The sequence below is a fragment of the Triturus cristatus genome, chromosome 4_1, assembly GCF_964204655.1.
Source record: "Triturus cristatus chromosome 4_1, aTriCri1.1, whole genome shotgun sequence".
Taxonomy (NCBI): domain Eukaryota; kingdom Metazoa; phylum Chordata; class Amphibia; order Caudata; family Salamandridae; genus Triturus; species Triturus cristatus.
In genome coordinates, this window is record NC_140585.1 from 293,907,829 (window position 1) to 293,929,128 (window position 21,300).

The 21,300-nt window shown below is 44.5% G+C and overlaps 5 non-coding genes across 5 annotated transcripts; all 5 read left to right on the forward strand.

Annotated features, from left to right (window-relative positions):
* The first annotated feature begins 2,773 nt into the window (after window positions 1-2,773).
* Window positions 2,774-3,073, forward strand: LOC146854379 (signal recognition particle RNA). Its single transcript, XR_014959065.1, has one exon.
* A 3,401-nt stretch (window positions 3,074-6,474) lies between these two features.
* Window positions 6,475-6,774, forward strand: LOC146854380 (signal recognition particle RNA). Its single transcript, XR_014981722.1, has one exon.
* Window positions 6,775-10,180: 3,406 nt separating this feature from the next.
* Window positions 10,181-10,480, forward strand: LOC146854381 (signal recognition particle RNA). Its single transcript, XR_014981747.1, has one exon.
* A 3,407-nt stretch (window positions 10,481-13,887) lies between these two features.
* On the forward strand, window positions 13,888-14,187 carry LOC146854382 (signal recognition particle RNA). Its single transcript, XR_014981763.1, has one exon.
* A 3,406-nt stretch (window positions 14,188-17,593) lies between these two features.
* Window positions 17,594-17,893, forward strand: LOC146854383 (signal recognition particle RNA). The gene has a single exon (XR_014981748.1).
* The last annotated feature ends 3,407 nt before the right edge of the window (window positions 17,894-21,300 follow it).

Genomic DNA, 21,300 nt, shown 5'->3' on the forward strand with positions numbered 1-21,300 from the left:
GTAGAGGCTCTACTCAAATCTACTTCTAATCCCTGGCAGCAGCCCGGAACCGCGAACCCTTCACACTCTGCACCCACCAAGCCTGGCCTGTGCCAGAGTGAACAAAGACCACAAGGACGACCCCACGGCGACTGTGACCCCGAGTCCAGCACCCAAGGACCTCCCTCGACACTCCTGAAGAAGCCTGCAGCCTCAGAACCAGGTGCCCCCCCAACCGCGATCAACAGAGGGTAAGATTTCCTGACACCAAAAGGTACCCCTGCACCCGGCGCTCCGCGACCCCCTGTGCCCAATCCCGGGGTACCTACCTATCCTCCAACTACCCAACTTACCTCTCGAAGTGGTGGTGGCACCTGAAGAATCTTCGTCCCCGAGCTTGCAGTCTTTTTCTAAACCAGAGATTTCCCATTCAAATCAAATGAGCGCCCGAATGCTCAAAAGCACCCTGCACCCAGCCGTCCGAGTGGCCCTGGCAGTGCAACCTCTACATCTATCTACTTCCCCACTTGCCCTGGATAAGTGACCAGGAGCCCAGCTCCCACAGCCACGTGGCCTGCTAGTCAGCAGCCACCAACCAAGGCCCCCCTACCTCTCATAGGATAACATTGGGCCTAACTCTCTCTGCACCCGGCCGCCCTTGTGCCGCTGAGGGTGAACCAACTGTACCTACCTGACCCTGGGAGACGCCTGGGTCTATGCCCAGAACCTTAACTCTGCCAGTCGAGTAATTACCTTTAAACCGATAACTCAATCTTCTCCATAGGGTAACATTGACTGGTTTTTCCTGAAATTTCTTCCAAGTGTGGACTTTTCAAAATTTAAAATATTCACCAAAAATCAGCCGAGTAACGAAAACGAAAATACTCACCTGCTATTAGGTGAGCTCCCAGTGCTGGATCTTGGTGCCCAGCACTGACTCTGAAAAATACTTACCACTGTACTTACCAGTAACCCAATTTTCTCCCATAGGAAATCATTGACTGTTTTTCTGTGAAATTTCTTCTAAGTGTCAATTTCTGCAAACTTTAAATATTCTTTAAAAATCGTATAATTTCTGAAAACGTAATTACTTACCTGTTTTGGATAAAGGTCCCAGTACTGAGTCTAGGCACCCAGTACTGGATTACAAAAGTAACGAGAACATACTATACCTGCAACTTGAATTTTCTGCCATAGGGAATCTTAGACTGTTTTCTATGAAATATTTTCTGTCAACTTTTAAAATAGCAAAATATTGTCTAAAAATCATCACAGTAATTAAGTCGACTTTTATCACTTGATTCCAAGTACTGACCCAGGACTGAATCTAGGATCCAGTCCTGGAAATCCAAAAGTAATCCTAAAAGTAATCTGTTGCAAATAACTTGAAACTTCCATTGAGCTCAATGCATTATTGAGTTTAAAATTGTGTTGCCTATTGCAACCACTTGTAACTTTCTACAAAAGTCACTTGCATATTGCAAAAGTATTTATATAAAGCATCTCATTCTGAGAAAGTATATTTTAATACCTATTGTTGGTTCTAAAATAAAACAAGCATATATTTTTTGTAGATAAACCATTGGACTAGAGTTCAGTTATTGAGTGTGTGAGACCATTTGCTGACTGAGTGTGTGCAACAAATACTTTACACTGTCCTCTGATACTGCCTTACTGCTCGACCAAGCTACCACTTTAGAGAGTAAGGTTATATCTAACTTTAGCCTCTGCCAAACCTCTGGGGACTGTAGACTCTGTACACCCTGTACCTATTTGGGAACAGTATATACAGAGCCACTTTCTCACACTGCAGTTCTCCAATATAGGTCTGTCAAGATCATTACTCAATCTACCTTGATTTGGCACAGTATAAAATAAGTCAAGAAGTCTCCTATGAAAAGATATGCAAATCTGTTCGAATCACTTTCCCTAGTCAGAGGACCCACTAGCTGGAAGGGGCAGGGAGGACGAAAATAGCTCATCGGTATAGAACACTGCATGAGCAGCTGATTTTGAGGTGGTAGAAGATAGAGTAATCCAACTGGACCTCAATAAACGGTTTCCTAATGTGCAATAGCCCCTGACCACCTCTGACGCAAAAGTGTAATCTCATACCTTTGCAGAATCATGCATGCTTTCACCTGTTCAAGCTGAACTGACATTGGTCTTCTTGGCCAGCAGGAGTTCCTCTCTTGCAGCTGTTGAGGCTAGAGAACAGAATGACGCGTATTCATTCTTTATGGTAACTCTTCTAGCCCTCCCAATCCATACCACTTTAAAACTTCCGATGTTGCAGACGAGTTCCATCATTGTGACCCATGCTATTTTTCTCAATATTGGCTGGCTCGGCATAACAAGGGATGCCTACAGGACAGCCTAAATTGTGCCGGCAAGCTTCTACAGGGAGTCACTGGCAGATAAAGAGAAACTCAGCCCTAACCTGGCTCTTCTCTCTCACTTTCCTTTCCCTTCTGTCCCTCTACCTGTCTCTCACTCTCTAAATACTAGTATTTATGTTGTATTCACTTCCCCGTCACAATCTTTCCGACCCTACTTCCTCTCTCCCTTCAATCAGTTCAACCCTCTTTTTTACTTTAGGAAACTCCACATCTTTTTTAAAGGCCCTTCCCATATTCTCACTGCTTCTTGATAAGACATTTTTTTCCTTTCTTTGAAGGATAGTGAAATTGATTTTCTTGAAACATGGTTGGTAAACCATCAATTCATTCCACCTTACTTTATCATTATCCTTACTTATGGAATGCATTTCATCATTAGGACAGCTGCAGTGTTTGCCGGGCAAGGTGGCGTATGCCTGTTGTCCTAGTTACTTGGGAGGCAGAGGCTTGTGGATTGCTTGAGCTCAGGGGTTCTGGGCTGCACTCAGCTGTGTTGATCAGGTGTCCATGCTGCATTGGGCATCAATATGGTGTTCTAGAGGGAGCTCTAGAATTTCAGGTTGTGTAACGAGAGGTGCACCGACCCAGGCTGGAAACAGAGCAGGCCAAAGCTTCCATGCCCATTGGTAGCAGGACAGCACCTGTGAGCAGTACGTGTAAAACAGCCTGAGCAAAATAGTGAGACCTAGCCTCTCTTTTTTGACTCAAATGTGAAAGTTTTGATTTTCACAAGGTGTAATAAATTATTTTCCCAAAACCAAATCTTTGTTTTCCTTTTGATATTTTTCCAGGAAATATGATGAACATTTGAACTGGGCCACGCATTTCAGCATAGCAGACAATTCTCCAGAATTGAGACATATTGCAACAACAAGCTAGCAGGCGGAGAGGACTGAAAACTCAGTGCAACCTAGAATAAATGGCTGTGTGATTTTCAGCAAGGATGACTCAAATGCATTCTTCCTTTTAGAGCACCTGTAGGATTAAACTGATCTGTCAAGTACAAAAGCATCCTTCATAGAGCAACTTAGAAATGCGCTTGCTGGCCCTTCTGCTGCATTTCTACGTCCAGCTCTAATTCATTTTTTGATTAGCCCTCATTCTTTTCATATGTGAATGAGAAGGAGAAATTACAGGGCCCTTCACTCTTTGCGCGAAACATGAAAAGACTGAGGGCTGTGCAACTCCCAAACGTTGGAGCCTCTGGCCTGTCGACCCTCGAACCTGCTCCTGCTCCAACCCGGCATCTCTTGTGGCCAGCAACCTCACAAACCCTGGAGGACCTGGCTACCTTTTGACTCTAAACCCCTGGGACTCCCATGAGTAGAGGCTCTACTCAAATCTACTTCTAATCCCTGGCAGCAGCCCGGAACCGCGAACCCTTCACACTCTGCACCCACCAAGCCTGGCCTGTGCCAGAGTGAACAAAGACCACAAGGACGACCCCACGGCGACTGTGACCCCGAGTCCGGCACACAAGGACCTCCCTCGACACTCCTGAAGAAGCCTGCAGCCTCAGAACCAGGTGCCCCCCCAACCGCGATCAACAGAGGGTAAGATTTCCCGACACCAAAAGGTACCCCTGCACCCGGCGCTCCGCGGCCCCCTGTGCCCAATCCCGGGGCACCTACCTATCCTCCAACTACCCAACTTACCTCTCAAAGTGGTGGTGGCACCTGACGAATCTTCGTCCCCGAGCTTGCAGTCTTTTTCTAAACCAGAGATTTCCCATTCAAATCAATTGAGCGCCCGAATGCTCAAAAGCACCCTGCACCCAGCCGTCCGAGTAGCCCTGGCAGTGCAACCTCTACATCTATCTACTTCCCCACTTGCCCTGGATAAGTGACCAGGAGCCCAGCTCCCACAGCCACGTGGCCTGCTAGTCAGCAGCCACCAACCAAGGCCCCCCTACCTCTCATAGGATAACATTGGGCCTAACTCTCTCTGCACCCGGCCGCCCTTGTGCCGCTGAGGGTGAACCAACTGTACCTACCTGACCCTGGGAGACGCCTGAGTCTATGCCCAGAACCTTAACTCTGCCAGTCGAGTACTTACCTTTAAACCGATAACTCAATCTTCTCCATAGGGTAACATTGACTGGTTTTTCCTGAAATTTCTTCCAAGTGTGGACTTTTCAAAACTTAAAATATTCACCAAAAATCAGCCGAGTAACGAAAACAAAAATACTCACCTGCTATTAGGTGAGCTCCCAGTGCTGGATCTTGGTGCCCAGCACTGACTCTGAAAAATACTTACAACTGTACTTACCGGTAACCCAATTTTCTCCCATAGGAAATCATTGACTGTTTTTCTGTGAAATTTCTTCTAAGTGTCAATTTCTGCAAACTTTAAATATTCTTTAAAAATCGTATAATTTCTGAAAACATAATTACTTACCTGTTTTGGATAAAGGTCCCAGTACTGAGTCTAGGCACCCAGTACTGGATTACAAAAGTAACGAGAACATACTATACCTGCAACTTGAATTTTCTGCCATAGGGAATCTTAGACTGTTTTCTATGAAATATTTTCTGTCAACTTTTAAAATAGCAAAATATTGTCTAAAAATCATCACAGTAATTAAGTCGACTTTTATCACTTGATTCCAAGTACTGACCCAGGACTGAATCTAGGATCCAGTCCTGGAAATCCAAAAGTAATCCTAAAAGTAATCTGTTGCAAATAACTTGAAACTTCCATTGAGCTCAATGCATTATTGTGTTTAAAATTTTGTTGCCTATTGCAACCACTTGTAACTTTCTACAAAAGTCAATTGCATATTGCAAAAGTATTTATATAAAGCATCTCATTCTGAGAAAGTATATTTTAATACCTATTGTTGGTTCTAAAATAAAACAAGCATATATTTTTTGTAGATAAACCATTGGCCTAGAGTTCAGTTATTGAGTGTGTGAGACCATTTGCTAACTGAGTGTGTGCAACAAATGCTTTACACTGTCCTCTGATACTGCCTTACTGCTCGACCAAGCTACCACTTTAGAGAGTAAGGTTATATCTAACTTTAGCCTCTGCCAAACCTCTGGGGACTGTGGACTCTGTACACCCTGTACCTATTTGGGAACAGTATATACAGAGCCACTTTCTCACACTGCAGCTCTCCAATATAGGTCTGTCAAGATCATTACTCAATCTACCTTGATTTGGCACAGTATAAAATAAGTCAAGAAGTCTCCTATGAAAAGATATGCAAATCTGTTCGAATCACTTTCCCTAGTCAGAGGACCCACTAGCTGGAAGGGGCAGGGAGGACGAAAATAGCTCATCGGTATAGAACACTGCATGAGCAGCTGATTTTGAGGTGGTAGAAGATAGAGTAATCCAACTGGACCTTAATAAACGGTTTCCTAATGTGCAATAGCCCCTGACCACCTCTGACGCAAAAGTGTAATCTCATACCTTTGCAGAATCAGGCATGCTTTCACCTGTTCAAGCTGAACTGACATTGGTCTTCTTGGCCAGCAGGAGTTCCTCTCTTGCAGCTGTTGAGGCTAGAGAGCAGAATGACGTGTATTCATTATTTATGGTAACTCTTCTAGCCCTCCCAATCCATACCACTTTAAAACTTCCGATGTTGCAGACGAGTTCCATCATTGTGACCCATGCTATTTTTCTCAATATTGGCTGGCTCGGCATAACAAGGGATGCCTACAGGACAGCCTAAATTGTGCCGGCAAGCTTCTACAGGGAGTCACTGGCAGATAAAGAGAAACTCAGCCCTAACCTGGCTCTTCTCTCTCACGCTCCTTTCCCTTCTGTCCCTCTACCTGTCTCTCACTCTCTAAATACTAGTATTTATGTTGTATTCACTTCCCCATCACAATCTTTCCGACCCTACTTCCTCTCTCCCTTCAATCAGTTCAACCCTCTTTTTTACTTTAGGAAACTCCACATCTTTTTTAAAGGCCTTTCCCATATTCACACTGCTTCTTGATAAGACATTTTTTTCCTTTCTTTGAAGGATAGTGAAATTGATTTTCTTGAAACATGGTTTGTAAACCATCAATTCATTCCACCTTACTTTATCATTATCCTTACTTATGGAATGCATTTCATCATTAGGACAGCTGCAGTGTTTGCCGGGCAAGGTGGCGTGTGCCTGTTGTCCTAGTTACTTGGGAGGCAGACGCTTGTGGATTGCTTGAGCTCAGGGGTTCTGGGCTGCACTCAGCTGTGTTGATCAGGTGTCCATGCTGCATTGGGCATCAATATGGTGTTCTAGAGGGAGCTCTAGAATTTCAGGTTGTGTAACGAGAGGTGCACCAACCCAGGCTGGAAACAGAGCAGGCCAAAGCTTCCATGCCCATTGGTAGCAGGACAGCACCCGTGAGCAGTACGTGTAAAACAGCCTGAGCAAAATAGTGAGACCTAGCCTCGCTTTCTTGACTCAAATGTGAAAGTTTTGATTTTTACAAGGTGTAATAAATTATTTTCCCAAAACCAAATCTTTGTTTTCCTTTTGATATTTTTCCAGGAAATATGATGAACATTTGAACTGGGCCACGCATTTCAGCATAGCAGACAATTCTCCAGAATTGAGACATATTGCAACAACAAGCTAGCAGGCGGAGAGGACTGAAAACTCAGTGCAACCTAGAATAAATGGCTGTGTGATTTTCAGCAAGGATGACTCAAATGCATTCTTCCTTTTAGAGCACCTGTAGGATTAAACTGATCTGTCAAGTACAAAAGCATCCTTCATAGAGCAACTTAGAAATGCGCTTGCTGGCCCTTCTGCTGCATTTCTACGTCCAGCTCTAATTCATTTTTTGATTAGCCCTCATTCTTTTCATATGTGAATGAGAAGGAGAAATTACAGGGCCCTTCACTCTTTGAGCGAAACATGAAAAGACTGAGGGCTGTGCAACTCCCAAACGTTGGAGCCTCTGGCCTGTCGACCCTCGAACCTGCTCCTGCTCCAACCCGGCATCTCTTGTGGCCAGCAACCTCACAAACCCTGGAGGACCTGGCTACCTTTTGACTCCAAACCCCTGGGACTCCCATGAGTAGAGGCTCTACTCAAATCTACTTCTAATCCCTGGCAGCAGCCCGGAACCGCGAACCCTTCACACTCTGCACCCACCAAGCCTGGCCTGTGCCAGAGTGAACAAAGACCACAAGGACGACCCCACGGCGACTGTGACCCCGAGTCCGACACCCAAGGACCTCCCTCGACACTCCTGAAGAAGCCTGCAGCCTCAGAACCAGGTGCCCCCCAACCGCGATCAACAGAGGGTAAGATTTCCCGACACCAAAAGGTACCCCTGCACCCGGCGCTCCGCGGCCCCCTGTGCCCAATCCCGGGGTACCTACCTATCCTCCAACTACCCAACTTACCTCTCGAAGTGGTGGTGGCACCTGAAGAATCTTCGTCCCCGAGCTTGCAGTCTTTTTCTAAACCAGAGATTTCCCATTCAAATCAATTGAGCGCCCGAATGCTCAAAAGCACCCTGCACCCAGCCGTCCGAGTGTCCCTGGCAGTGCAACCTCTACATCTATCTACTTCCCCACTTGCCCTGGATAAGTGACCAGGAGCCCAGCTCCCACAGCCACGTGGCCTGCTAGTCAGCAGCCACCAACCAAGGCCCCCCTACCTCTCATAGGATAACATTGGGCCTAACTCTCTCTGCACCCGGCCGCCCTTGTGCCGCTGAGGGTGAACCAACTGTACCTACCTGACCCTGGGAGACGCCTGAGTCTGTGCCCAGAACCTTAACTCTGCCAGTCGAGTACTTACCTTTAAACCGATAACTCAATCTTCTCCATAGGGTAACATTGACTGGTTTTTCCTGAAATTTCTTCCAAGTGTGGACTTTTCAAAACTTAAAATATTCACCAAAAATCAGCCGAGTAACGAAAACGAAAATACTCACCTGCTATTAGGTGAGCTCCCAGTGCTGGATCTTGGTGCCCAGCACTGACTCTGAAAAATACTTACAACTGTACTTACCAGTAACCCAATTTTCTCCCATAGGAAATCATTGACTGTTTTTCTGTGAAATTTCTTCTAAGTGTCAATTTCTGCAAACTTTAAATATTCTTTAAAAATCGTATAATTTCTGAAAACATAATTACTTACCTGTTTTGGATAAAGGTCCCAGTACTGAGTCTAGGCACCCAGTACTGGATTACAAAAGTAACGAGAACATACTATACCTGCAACTTGAATTTTCTGCAATAGGGAATCTTAGACTGTTTTCTATGAAATATTTTCTGTCAACTTTTAAAATAGCAAAATATTGTCTAAAAATCATCACAGTAATTAAGTCGACTTTTATCACTTGATTCCAAGTACTGACCCAGGACTGAATCTAGGATCCAGTCCTGGAAATCCAAAAGTAATCCTAAAAGTAATCTGTTGCAAATAACTTGAAACTTCCATTGAGCTCAATGCATTATTGTGTTTAAAATGTTGTTGCCTATTGCAACCACTTGTAACTTTCTACAAAAGTCAATTGCATATTGCAAAAGTATTTATATAAAGCATCTCATTCTGAGAAAGTATATTTTAATACCTATTGTTGGTTCTAAAATAAAACAAGCATATATTTTTTGTAGATAAACCATTGGCCTAGAGTTCAGTTATTGAGTGTGTGAGACCATTTGCTGACTGAGTGTGTGCAACAAATGCTTTACACTGTCCTCTGATACTGCCTTACTGCTCGACCAAGCTACCACTTTAGAGAGTAAGGTTATATCTAACTTTAGCCTCTGCCAAACCTCTGGGGACTGTAGACTCTGTACACCCTGTACCTATTTGGGAACAGTATATACAGAGCCACTTCCTCACACTGCAGTTCTCCAATATAGGTCTGTCAAGATCATTACTCAATCTACCTTGATTTGGCACAGTATAAAATAAGTCAAGAAGTCTCCTATGAAAAGATATGCAAATCTGTTCGAATCACTTTCCCTAGTCAGGGGACCCACTAGCTGGAAGGGGCAGGGAGGACCAAAATAGCTCATCGGTATAGAACACTGCATGAGCAGCTGATTTTGAGGTGGTATAAGATAGAGTAATCCAACTGGACCTCAATAAACGGTTTCCTAATGTGCAATAGCCCCTGACCACCTCTGACGCAAAAGTGTAATCTCATACCTTTGCAGAATCAGGCATGCTTTCACCTGTTCAAGCTGAACTGACATTGGTCTTCTTGGCCAGCAGGAGTTCCTCTCTTGCAGCTGTTGAGGCTAGAGAACAGAATGACGTGTATTCATTCTTTATGGTAACTCTTCTAGCCCTCCCACTCCATACTACTTTAAAACTTCCGATGTTGCAGACGAGTTCCATCATTGTGACCCATGCTATTTTTCTCAATATTGGCTGGCTCGGCATAACAAGGGATGCCTACAGGACAGCCTAAATTGTGCCGGCAAGCTTCTACAGGGAGTCACTGGCAGATAAAGAGAAACTCAGCCCTAACCTGGCTCTTCTCTCTCACTCTCACTCTCCTTTCCCTTCTGTCCCTCTACCTGTCTCTCACTCTCTAAATACTAGTATTTATGTTGTATTCACTTCCCCGTCACAATCTTTCCGACCCTACTTCCTCTCTCCCTTCAATCAGTTCAACCCTCTTTTTTACTTTAGGAAACTCCACATCTTTTTTAAAGGCCCTTCCCATATTCACACTGCTTCTTGATAAGACATTTTTTTCCTTTCTTTGAAGGATAGTGAAATTGATTTTCTTGAAACATGGTTGGTAAACCATCAATTCATTCCACCTTACTTTATCATTATCCTTACTTATGGAATGCATTTCATCATTAGGACAGCTGCAGTGTTTGCCGGGCAAGGTGGCGTGTGCCTTTTGTCCTAGTTACTTGGGAAGCAGAGGCTTGTGGATTGCTTGAGCTCAGGGGTTCTGGGCTGCACTCAGCTGTGTTGATCAGGTGTCCATGCTGCATTGGGCATCAATATGGTGTTCTAGAGGGAGCTCTAGAATTTCAGGTTGTGTAACGAGAGGTGCACCAACCCAGGCTGGAAACAGAGCAGGCCAAAGCTTCCATGCCCATTGGTAGCAGGACAGCACCCGTGAGCAGTACGTGTAAAACAGCCTGAGCAAAATAGTGAGACCTAGCCTCGCTTTCTTGACTCAAATGTGAAAGTTTTGATTTTTACAAGGTGTAATAAATTATTTTCCCAAAACCAAATCTTTGTTTTCCTTTTGATATTTTTCCAGGAAATATGATGAACATTTGAACTGGGCCACGCATTTCAGCATAGCAGACAATTCTCCAGAATTGAGACATATTGCAACAACAAGCTAGCAGGCGGAGAGGACTGAAAACTCAGTGCAACCTAGAATAAATGGCTGTGTGATTTTCAGCAAGGATGACTCAAATGCATTCTTCCTTTTAGAGCACCTGTAGGATTAAACTGATCTGTCAAGTACAAAAGCATCCTTCATAGAGCAACTTAGAAATGCGCTTGCTGGCCCTTCTGCTGCATTTCTACGTCCAGCTCTAATTCATTTTTTGATTAGCCCTCATTCTTTTCATATGTGAATGAGAAGGAGAAATTACAGGGCCCTTCACTCTTTGAGCGAAACATGAAAAGACTGAGGGCTGTGCAACTCCCAAACGTTGGAGCCTCTGGCCTGTCGACCCTCGAACCTGCTCCTGCTCCAACCCGGCATCTCTTGTGGCCAGCAACCTCACAAACCCTGGAGGACCTGGCTACCTTTTGACTCTAAACCCCTGGGACTCCCATGAGTAGAGGCTCTACTCAAATCTACTTCTAATCCCTGGCAGCAGCCCGGAACCGCGAACCCTTCACACTCTGCACCCACCAAGCCTGGTCTGTGCCAGAGTGAACAAAGACCACAAGGACGACCCCACGGCGACTGGGACCCCGAGTCCGGCACCCAAGGACCTCCCTCGACACTCCTGAAGAAGCCTGCAGCCTCAGAACCAGGTGCCCCCCCAACCGCGATCAACAGAGGGTAAGATTTCCCGACACCAAAAGGTACCCCTGCACCCGGCGCTCCGCGGCCCCTTGTGCCCAATCCCGGGGTACCTACCTATCCTCCAACTACCCCACTTACCTCTCGAAGTGGTGGTGGCACCTGAAGAATCTTCGTCCCCGAGCTTGCAGTCTTTTTCTAAACCAGAGATTTCCCATTCAAATCAATTGAGCGCCCGAATGCTCAAAAGCACCCTGCACCCAGCCGTCCAAGTGGCCCTGGCAGTGCATCCTCTACATCTATCTACTTCCCCACTTGCCCTGGATAAGTGACCAGGAGCCCAGCTCCCACAGCCACGTGGCCTGCTAGTCAGCAGCCACCAACCAAGGCCCCCCTACCTCTCATAGGATAACATTGGGCCTAACTCTCTCTGCACGCGGCCGCCCTTGTGCCGCTGAGGGTGAACCAACTGTACCTACCTGACCCTGGGAGACGCCTGAGTCTATGCCCAGAACCTTAACTCTGCCAGTCGAGTACTTACCTTTAAACCGATAACTCAATCTTCTCCATAGGGTAACATTGACTGGTTTTTCCTGAAATTTCTTCAAAGTGTGGACTTTTCAAAACTTAAAATATTCACCAAAAATCAGCCGAGTAACGAAAACGAAAATACTCACCTGCTATTAGGTGAGCTCCCAGTGCTGGATCTTGGTGCCCAGCACTGACTCTGAAAAATACTTACAACTGTACTTACCAGTAACCTAATTTTCTCCCATAGGAAATCATTGACTGTTTTTCTGTGAAATTTCTTCTAAGTGTCAATTTCTGCAAACTTTAAATATTCTTTAAAAATCGTATAATTTCTGAAAACGTAATTACTTACCTGTTTTGGATAAAGGTCCCAGTACTGAGTCTAGGCACCCAGTACTGGATTACAAAAGTAACGAGAACATACTATACCTGCAACTTGAATTTTCTGCCATAGGGAATCTTAGACTGTTTTCTATGAAATATTTTCTGTCAACTTTTAAAATAGCAAAATATTGTCTAAAAATCATCACAGTAATTAAGTCGACTTTTATCACTCGATTCCAAGTACTGACCCAGGACTGAATCTAGGATCCAGTCCTGGAAATCCAAAAGTAATCCTAAAAGTAATCTGTTGCAAATAACTTGAAACTTCCATTGAGCTCAATGCATTATTGTGTTTAAAATGTTGTTGCCTATTGCAACCACTTGTAACTTTCTACAAAAGTCAATTGCATATTGCAAAAGTATTTATATAAAGCATCTCATTCTGAGAAAGTATATTTTAATACCTATTGTTGGTTCTAAAATAAAACAAGCATATATTTTTTGTAGATAAACCATTGGCCTAGAGTTCAGTTATTGAGTGTGTGAGACCATTTGCTGACTGAGTGTGTGCAACAAATGCTTTACACTGTCCTCTGATACTGCCTTACTGCTCGACCAAGCTACCACTTTAGAGAGTAAGGTTATATCTAACTTTAGCCTCTGCCAAACCTCTGGGGACTGTGGACTCTGTACACCCTGTACCTATTTGGGAACAGTATATACAGAGCCACTTTCTCACACTGCAGTTCTCCAATATAGGTCTGTCAAGATCATTACTCAATCTACCTTGATTTGGCACAGTATAAAATAGGTCAAGAAGTCTCCTATGAAAAGATATGCAAATCTGTTCGAATCACTTTCCCTAGTCAGGGGACCCACTAGCTGGAAGGGGCAGGGAGGACCAAAATAGCTCATCGGTATAGAACACTGCATGAGCAGCTGATTTTGAGGTGGTAGAAGATAGAGTAATCCAACTGGACCTCAATAAACGGTTTCCTAATGTGCAATAGCCCCTGACCACCTCTGACGCAAAAGTGTAATCTCATACCTTTGCAGAATCAGGCATGCTTTCACCTGTTCAAGCTGAACTGACATTGGTCTTCTTGGCCAGCAGGAGTTCCTCTCTTGCAGCTGTTGAGGCTAGAGAACAGAATGACGCGTATTTATTCTTTATAGTAACTCTTCTAGCCCTCCCAATCCATACCACTTTAAAACTTCCGATGTTGCAGACGAGTTCCATCATTGTGACCCATGCTATTTTTCTCAATATTGGCTGGCTCGGCATAACAAGGGATGCCTACAGGACAGCCGAAATTGTGCCGGCAAGCTTCTACAGGGAGTCACTGGCAGATAAAGAGAAACTCAGCCCTAACCTGGCTCTTCTCTCTCACTCTCACTCTCCTTTCCCTTCTGTCCCTCTACCTGTCTCTCACTCTCGAAATACTAGTATTTATGTTGTATTCACTTCCCCATCACAATCTTTCCGACCCTACTTCCTCTCTCCCTTCAATCAGTTCAACCCTCTTTTTTACTTTAGGAAACTCCACATCTTTTTTAAAGGCCTTTCCCATATTCACACTGCTTCTTGATAAGACATTTTTTTCCTTTCTTTGAAGGATAGTGAAATTGATTTTCTTGAAACATGGTTTGTAAACCATCAATTCATTCCACCTTACTTTATCATTATCCTTACTTATGGAATGCATTTCATCATTAGGACAGCTGCAGTGTTTGCCGGGCAAGGTGGCGTGTGCCTGTTGTCCTAGTTACTTGGGAGACAGACGCTTGTGGATTGCTTGAGCTCAGGGGTTCTGGGCTGCACTCAGCTGTGTTGATCAGGTGTCCATGCTGCATTGGGCATCAATATGGTGTTCTAGAGGGAGCTCTAGAATTTCAGGTTGTGTAACGAGAGGTGCACCAACCCAGGCTGGAAACAGAGCAGGCCAAAGCTTCCATGCCCATTGGTAGCAGGACAGCACCCGTGAGCAGTACGTGTAAAACAGCCTGAGCAAAATAGTGAGACCTAGCCTCGCTTTCTTGACTCAAATGTGAAAGTTTTGATTTTTACAAGGTGTAATAAATTATTTTCCCAAAACCAAATCTTTGTTTTCCTTTTGATATTTTTCCAGGAAATATGATGAACATTTGAACTGGGCCACGCATTTCAGCATAGCAGACAATTCTCCAGAATTGAGACATATTGCAACAACAAGCTAGCAGGCGGAGAGGACTGAAAACTCAGTGCAACCTAGAATAAATGGCTGTGTGATTTTCAGCAAGGATGACTCAAATGCATTCTTCCTTTTAGAGCACCTGTAGGATTAAACTGATCTGTCAAGTACAAAAGCATCCTTCATAGAGCAACTTAGAAATGCGCTTGCTGGCCCTTCTGCTGCATTTCTACGTCCAGCTCTAATTCATTTTTTGATTAGCCCTCATTCTTTTCATATGTGAATGAGAAGGAGAAATTACAGGGCCCTTCACTCTTTGAGCGAAACATGAAAAGACTGAGGGCTGTGCAACTCCCAAACGTTGGAGCCTCTGGCCTGTCGACCCTCGAACCTGCTCCTGCTCCAACCCGGCATCTCTTGTGGCCAGCAACCTCACAAACCCTGGAGGACCTGGCTACCTTTTGACTCCAAACCCCTGGGACTCCCATGAGTAGAGGCTCTACTCAAATCTACTTCTAATCCCTGGCAGCAGCCCGGAACCGCGAACCCTTCACACTCTGCACCCACCAAGCCTGGCCTGTGCCAGAGTGAACAAAGACCACAAGGACGACCCCACGGCGACTGTGACCCCGAGTCCGACACCCAAGGACCTCCCTCGACACTCCTGAAGAAGCCTGCAGCCTCAGAACCAGGTGCCCCCCAACCGCGATCAACAGAGGGTAAGATTTCCCGACACCAAAAGGTACCCCTGCACCCGGCGCTCCGCGGCCCCCTGTGCCCAATCCCGGGGTACCTACCTATCCTCCAACTACCCAACTTACCTCTCGAAGTGGTGGTGGCACCTGAAGAATCTTCGTCCCCGAGCTTGCAGTCTTTTTCTAAACCAGAGATTTCCCATTCAAATCAATTGAGCGCCCGAATGCTCAAAAGCACCCTGCACCCAGCCGTCCGAGTGTCCCTGGAAGTGCAACCTCTACATCTATCTACTTCCCCACTTGCCCTGGATAAGTGACCAGGAGCCCAGCTCCCACAGCCACGTGGCCTGCTAGTCAGCAGCCACCAACCAAGGCCCCCCTACCTCTCATAGGATAACATTGGGCCTAACTCTCTCTGCACCCGGCCGCCCTTGTGCCGCTGAGGGTGAACCAACTGTACCTACCTGACCCTGGGAGACTCCTGAGTCTGTGCCCAGAACCTTAACTCTGCCAGTCGAGTACTTACCTTTAAACCGATAACTCAATCTTCTCCATAGGGTAACATTGACTGGTTTTTCCTGAAATTTCTTCCAAGTGTGGACTTTTCAAAACTTAAAATATTCACCAAAAATCAGCCGAGTAACGAAAACGAAAATACTCACCTGCTATTAGGTGAGCTCCCAGTGCTGGATCTTGGTGCCCAGCACTGACTCTGAAAAATACTTACAACTGTACTTACCAGTAACCCAATTTTCTCCCATAGGAAATCATTGACTGTTTTTCTGTGAAATTTCTTCTAAGTGTCAATTTCTGCAAACTTTAAATATTCTTTAAAAATCGTATAATTTCTGAAAACATAATTACTTACCTGTTTTGGATAAAGGTCCCAGTACTGAGTCTAGGCACCCAGTACTGGATTACAAAAGTAACGAGAACATACTATACCTGCAACTTGAATTTTCTGCCATAGGGAATCTTAGACTGTTTTCTATGAAATATTTTCTGTCAACTTTTAAAATAGCAAAATATTGTCTAAAAATCATCACAGTAATTAAGTCGACTTTTATCACTTGATTCCAAGTACTGACCCAGGACTGAATCTAGGATCCAGTCCTGGAAATCCAAAAGTAATCCTAAAAGTAATCTGTTGCAAATAACTTGAAACTTCCATTGAGCTCAATGCATTATTGTGTTTAAAATGTTGTTGCCTATTGCAACCACTTGTAACTTTCTACAAAAGTCAATTGCATATTGCAAAAGTATTTATATAAAGCATCTCATTCTGAGAAAGTATATTTTAATACCTATTGTTGGTTCTAAAATAAAACAAGCATATATTTTTTGTAGATAAACCATTGGCCTAGAGTTCAGTTATTGAGTGTGTGAGACCATTTGCTGACTGAGTGTGTGCAACAAATGCTTTACACTGTCCTCTGATACTGCCTTACTGCTCGACCAAGCTACCACTTTAGAGAGTAAGGTTATATCTAACTTTAGCCTCTGCCAAACCTCTGGGGACTGTAGACTCTGTACACCCTGTACCTATTTGGGAACAGTATATACAGAGCCACTTCCTCACACTGCAGTTCTCCAATATAGGTCTGTCAAGATCATTACTCAATCTACCTTGATTTGGCACAGTATAAAATAAGTCAAGAAGTCTCCTATGAAAAGATATGCAAATCTGTTCGAATCACTTTCCCTAGTCAGGGGACCCACTAGCTGGAAGGGGCAGGGAGGACCAAAATAGCTCATCGGTATAGAACACTGCATGAGCAGCTGATTTTGAGGTGGTATAAGATAGAGTAATCCAACTGGACCTCAATAAACGGTTTCCTAATGTGCAATAGCCCCTGACCACCTCTGACGCAAAAGTGTAATCTCATACCTTTGCAGAATCAGGCATGCTTTCACCTGTTCAAGCTGAACTGACATTGGTCTTCTTGGCCAGCAGGAGTTCCTCTCTTGCAGCTGTTGAGGCTAGAGAACAGAATGACGTGTATTCATTCTTTATGGTAACTCTTCTAGCCCTCCCACTCCATACTACTTTAAAACTTCCGATGTTGCAGACGAGTTCCATCATTGTGACCCATGCTATTTTTCTCAATATTGGCTGGCTCGGCATAACAAGGGATGCCTACAGGACAGCCTAAATTGTGCCGGCAAGCTTCTACAGGGAGTCACTGGCAGATAAAGAGAAACTCAGCCCTAACCTGGCTCTTCTCTCTCACTCTCACTCTCCTTTCCCTTCTGTCCCTCTACCTGTCTCTCACTCTCTAAATACTAGTATTTATGTTGTATTCACTTCCCCGTCACAATCTTTCCGACCCTACTTCCTCTCTCCCTTCAATCAGTTCAACCCTCTTTTTTACTTTAGGAAACTCCACATCTTTTTTAAAGGCCCTTCCCATATTCACACTGCTTCTTGATAAGACATTTTTTTCCTTTCTTTGAAGGATAGTGAAATTGATTTTCTTGAAACATGGTTGGTAAACCATCAATTCATTCCACCTTACTTTATCATTATCCTTACTTATGGAATGCATTTCATCATTAGGACAGCTGCAGTGTTTGCCGGGCAAGGTGGCGTGTGCCTTTTGTCCTAGTTACTTGGGAAGCAGAGGCTTGTGGATTGCTTGAGCTCAGGGGTTCTGGGCTGCACTCAGCTGTGTTGATCAGGTGTCCATGCTGCATTGGGCATCAATATGGTGTTCTAGAGGGAGCTCTAGAATTTCAGGTTGTGTAACGAGAGGTGCACCAACCCAGGCTGGAAACAGAGCAGGCCAAAGCTTCCATGCCCATTGGTAGCAGGACAGCACCCGTGAGCAGTACGTGTAAAACAGCCTGAGCAAAATAGTGAGACCTAGCCTCGCTTTCTTGACTCAAATGTGAAAGTTTTGATTTTTACAAGGTGTAATAAATTATTTTCCCAAAACCAAATCTTTGTTTTCCTTTTGATATTTTTCCAGGAAATATGATGAACATTTGAACTGGGCCACGCATTTCAGCATAGCAGACAATTCTCCAGAATTGAGACATATTGCAACAACAAGCTAGCAGGCGGAGAGGACTGAAAACTCAGTGCAACCTAGAATAAATGGCTGTGTGATTTTCAGCAAGGATGACTCAAATGCATTCTTCCTTTTAGAGCACCTGTAGGATTAAACTGATCTGTCAAGTACAAAAGCATCCTTCATAGAGCAACTTAGAAATGCGCTTGCTGGCCCTTCTGCTGCATTTCTACGTCCAGCTCTAATTCATTTTTTGATTAGCCCTCATTCTTTTCATATGTGAATGAGAAGGAGAAATTACAGGGCCCTTCACTCTTTGAGCGAAACATGAAAAGACTGAGGGCTGTGCAACTCCCAAACGTTGGAGCCTCTGGCCTGTCGACCCTCGAACCTGCTCCTGCTCCAACCCGGCATCTCTTGTGGCCAGCAACCTCACAAACCCTGGAGGACCTGGCTACCTTTTGACTCTAAACCCCTGGGACTCCCATGAGTAGAGGCTCTACTCAAATCTACTTCTAATCCCTGGCAGCAGCCCGGAACCGCGAACCCTTCACACTCTGCACCCACCAAGCCTGGTCTGTGCCAGAGTGAACAAAGACCACAAGGACGACCCCACGGCGACTGGGACCCCGAGTCCGGCACCCAAGGACCTCCCTCGACACTCCTGAAGAAGCCTGCAGCCTCAGAACCAGGTGCCCCCCCAACCGCGATCAACAGAGGGTAAGATTTCCCGACACCAAAAGGTACCCCTGCACCCGGCGCTCCGCGGCCCCTTGTGCCCAATCCCGGGGTACCTACCTATCCTCCAACTACCCCACTTACCTCTCGAAGTGGTGGTGGCACCTGAAGAATCTTCGTCCCCGAGCTTGCAGTCTTTTTCTAAACCAGAGATTTCCCATTCAAATCAATTGAGCGCCCGAATGCTCAAAAGCACCCTGCACCCAGCCGTCCAAGTGGCCCTGGCAGTGCATCCTCTACATCTATCTACTTCCCCACTTGCCCTGGATAAGTGACCAGGAGCCCAGCTCCCACAGCCACGTGGCCTGCTAGTCAGCAGCCACCAACCAAGGCCCCCCTACCTCTCATAGGATAACATTGGGCCTAACTCTCTCTGCACGCGGCCGCCCTTGTGCCGCTGAGGGTGAACCAACTGTACCTACCTGACCCTGGGAGACGCCTGAGTCTATGCCCAGAACCTTAACTCTGCCAGTCGAGTACTTACCTTTAAACCGATAACTCAATCTTCTCCATAGGGTAACATTGACTGGTTTTTCCTGAAATTTCTTCAAAGTGTGGACTTTTCAAAACTTAAAATATTCACCAAAAATCAGCCGAGTAACGAAAACGAAAATACTCACCTGCTATTAGGTGAGCTCCCAGTGCTGGATCTTGGTGCCCAGCACTGACTCTGAAAAATACTTACAACTGTACTTACCAGTAACCTAATTTTCTCCCATAGGAAATCATTGACTGTTTTTCTGTGAAATTTCTTCTAAGTGTCAATTTCTGCAAACTTTAAATATTCTTTAAAAATCGTATAATTTCTGAAAACGTAATTACTTACCTGTTTTGGATAAAGGTCCCAGTACTGAGTCTAGGCACCCAGTACTGGATTACAAAAGTAACGAGAACATACTATACCTGCAACTTGAATTTTCTGCCATAGGGAATCTTAGACTGTTTTCTATGAAATATTTTCTGTCAACTTTTAAAATAGCAAAATATTGTCTAAAAATCATCACAGTAATTAAGTCGACTTTTATCACTCGATTCCAAGTACTGACCCAGGACTGAATCTAGGATCCAGTCCTGGAAATCCAAAAGTAATCCTAAAAGTAATCTGTTGCAAATAACTTGAAACTTCCATTGAGCTCAATGCATTATTGTGTTTAAAATGTTGTTGCCTATTGCAACCACTTGTAACTTTCTACAAAAGTCAATTGCATATTGCAAAAGTATTTATATAAAGCATCTCATTCTGAGAAAGTATATTTTAATACCTATTGTTGGTTCTAAAATAAAACAAGCATATATTTTTTGTAGATAAACCATTGGCCTAGAGTTCAGTTATTGAGTGTGTGAGACCATTTGCTGACTGAGTGTGTGCAACAAATGCTTTACACTGTCCTCTGATACTGCCTTACTGCTCGACCAAGCTACCACTTTAGAGAGTAAGGTTATATCTAACTTTAGCCTCTGCCAAACCTCTGGGGACTGTGGACTCTGTACACCCTGTACCTATTTGGGAACAGTATATACAGAGCCACTTTCTCACACTGCAGTTCTCCAATATAGGTCTGTCAAGATCATTACTCAATCTACCTTGATTTGGCACAGTATAAAATAGGTCAAGAAGTCTCCTATGAAAAGATATGCAAATCTGTTCGAATCACTTTCCCTAGTCAGGGGACCCACTAGCTGGAAGGGGCAGGGAGGACCAAAATAGCTCATCGGTATAGAACACTGCATGAGCAGCTGATTTTGAGGTGGTAGAAGATAGAGTAATCCAACTGGACCTCAATAAACGGTTTCCTAATGTGCAATAGCCCCTGACCACCTCTGACGCAAAAGTGTAATCTCATACCTTTGCAGAATCAGGCATGCTTTCACCTGTTCAAGCTGAACTGACATTGGTCTTCTTGGCCAGCAGGAGTTCCTCTCTTGCAGCTGTTGAGGCTAGAGAACAGAATGACGCGTATTTATTCTTTATAGTAACTCTTCTAGCCCTCCCAATCCATACCACTTTAAAACTTCCGATGTTGCAGACGAGTTCCATCATTGTGACCCATGCTATTTTTCTCAATATTGGCTGGCTCGGCATAACAAGGGATGCCTACAGGACAGCCTAAATTGTGCCGGCAAGCTTCTACAGGGAGTCACTGGCAGATAAAGAGAAACTCAGCCCTAACCTGGCTCTTCTCTCTCACTCTCACTCTCCTTTCCCTTCTGTCCCTCTACCTGTCTCTCACTCTCGAAATACTAGTATTTATGTTGTATTCACTTCCCCATCACAATCTTTCCGACCCTACTTCCTCTCTCCCTTCAATCAGTTCAACCCTCTTTTTTACTTTAGGAAACTCCACATCTTTTTTAAAGGCCTTTCCCATATTCACACTGCTTCTTGATAAGACATTTTTTTCCTTTCTTTGAAGGATAGTGAAATTGATTTTCTTGAAACATGGTTTGTAAACCATCAATTCATTCCACCTTACTTTATCATTATCCTTACTTATGGAATGCATTTCATCATTAGGACAGCTGCAGTGTTT